The sequence below is a fragment of the Acomys russatus genome, chromosome 2 (assembly GCF_903995435.1).
Source record: "Acomys russatus chromosome 2, mAcoRus1.1, whole genome shotgun sequence".
NCBI classification, from domain to species: Eukaryota; Metazoa; Chordata; class Mammalia; order Rodentia; family Muridae; genus Acomys; species Acomys russatus.
Window position 1 is genome coordinate 66,436,124 of NC_067138.1, and position 2,480 is coordinate 66,438,603.

At 42.0% G+C, this 2,480-nt stretch overlaps 1 non-coding gene across 1 annotated transcript; it reads left to right on the plus strand.

Annotated features, from left to right (window-relative positions):
- The first annotated feature begins 1,867 nt into the window (after positions 1 to 1,867).
- Positions 1,868 to 1,999, plus strand: LOC127207690 (small nucleolar RNA SNORA17). Its single transcript, XR_007832952.1, has one exon. It is a non-coding gene; the product is annotated as a small nucleolar RNA SNORA17 (small nucleolar RNA).
- The last annotated feature ends 481 nt before the right edge of the window (positions 2,000 to 2,480 follow it).

Genomic DNA, 2,480 nt, shown 5'->3' on the forward strand with positions numbered 1-2,480 from the left:
CCCAATTATGCTACCTCTCAGCCATGGGTCACTTTACTTGCCATCTCAGTCTTGCCTTGGCCTTCCACTATAACTTTTTGTATCTATGGGGAACTCCTCATGGCACCTTCTCATGGTGACTTCTTCCTCTCCTTCTTTCTCTGTCTACCTGAGACGCCCAGAATGGGAACATAAGTCCAGCCTCCCTGTCCTCTTTCACCCAGCTATAGGCTCTACAGCTCTTTATTAACCAATCAGAGAAAATTGGGGTGCATTGTTTACACAAAATTGATACAGGAGATTCTTCATAGAAATGACAGTGCCCATGCCTGTACTTCTAACAGATCTCGGGACACAGAAATCAACATCTAAATACACAGTACATAAGACCATCCTAAACAGACAGGTCCTAAATCCTAAACAGTTCCTGACGTAGACAGTAGTGGTCATTGACAATGCCCCATCTATCTCCCCCTCAGCTTTGGGAGAGCTGGTTTCATTTCAGAGAATTAGCCTCACCTCAATCCTTCCATAATGTATTTTGGAGAAAATTGAATCAAATCGTTCCACCCACCCCTCTGCCCCTGTGCATAGCACTCCCTATACATAAGCAAGGAGAGACTGTTTTTATTTTTAAACAGTAATAAAGATGAATTAAATTTGGCTAGCCATTGCTTTTTTCTGAGAGCATGAAAAATAAATAAATTTAAATTTTTTGATTTATTCAATCCCCAAGTATTTATTCAATTCCCCAAATATTTTATTATGGCATAAAATATTTTATTCTATAATGTATTTTACCATAGCTTAAAGATTCCAAGTTTATTGATTTTTCCCTTGTGTCTCAAATATAAATTTGATCCTGATAGGACACCAACGGGGTCCAAAGGAACCAGTATGTCATCACAGACAGACATAAAAAAGATGCATTTATTAATCAACTTCTGAGTGCCAAGCATCACAACATGGTCCCATGAAGAAGAAAGGCATGTGAAACATGCCCATCCTGATGGTAAGAAGTGACTGTAAGTGGGCTCTTCCTTCTGACACATTCTTCAAGGTAAAATCCTTGCAGCCCAGAGCACATTATTGGGAAAGGCTTTAGTTATGCTCAGTTTGCGCCTCCCCCCCCCCACACACACATCAATTTCTTATAATCATGCCTTGTCTCACATCCCAGCAAGACATCAAGCTCCCTGAGAAAGCAATGAGGAAGGAGTTCTGCTCCCAGGCTCCTTGCAGCTTTAAGTAACATCTAGTGCTTAGGATGCTTGTCGGCCATCCTGAAATGTCTCCGTTGGATGTAAAAGCAACCATGCAGAAGTCTCCTGGTTCAGCAGCTTCTGAAAGCATCAAAACAGTGGGGATCATTACCACTGGATTATGTATGACTATTTTACTTACACGATTCAACAGTCTTGGTCAGACAGCTCGGCAACTTACTCTGTGCCATTAGTTATTATTCCCAGTATAATCTATACTCAGCTGAATATCGCTTAGGACAATATGAAGTTCAACGTCTTCTTATAAGAGCCAGGAACTCACAGAACACAAACATCTCTTGTGACTGGGTGTAATGAAGGAGTGTCAACTTGTTTGACTTCCTAGCACCACCATTTTCTGGAGTCACTTTATCTTCTCAAGCATCTACTTCCTTGATAAGAAAAACATACTTTAAAATATCGATTAGGAAATACTATCCCTACCCTCTGTGAGCTTTGAATATATGGAAACTATATTAAAACTAATCAATAATGCACATGGTTTTTTTTACATTACTCTGAAACATTTGGAGTATTTTCACATTAGAATAAAATCACAAAGCTTCTTTGCACAAAGTGAGAAGTAAAAAAAAAAAAGAAAGAAAGAAAAAAAAAAGTAAATTAGAACTGCCCCTAGAGGCATTGCAGGTGTGGCTACTGTGCCACAGGTGTGTCAGTAGGTGACAGAGAGAAGAAAAGCTATGTCTTCACTCAGTGTTCTGAACTGTGAACATCTGAATGATTAGTAGGCTAGCACTCCTTGGACAAAGGGAGCCTGAGCCAACCACCAGCCCAATGCTGTATAGGTCTGGACAGGCTCCCAGGGTGGAAATTGATCCAGGGACTAAAAGAACCCTGCCTGGGATTGCAGGCCTCAGTGCTGGTAGTGAACCAGAGATGACACTAGACCAACACCATGGGGTCTGGACAGGGAGCTAGCCTGAGAATATCACCAGTCCTATGCCACACAGGTCTTAGGGCACAAACCATACCCAAGATGACCCCCTCCCAGTGCCATAATAGATGACTGGGGAATAGCACTCCTGAGACCAGTCCTGAGATGACCCCAGACACTCAGAGAGCCTGGGCACCATTAATAGGAGCAAATAAGAGGTGGAGAAATGGAAAAGAAAGAGGAACAGAAAGATGTGAGCACAATGAAGAGAGCCAGAACTAGAGAGTTGAGGGTAATAAGGAACAGCGGTGATGCCACTTGGGACCATGGCAAGATCCTGGACT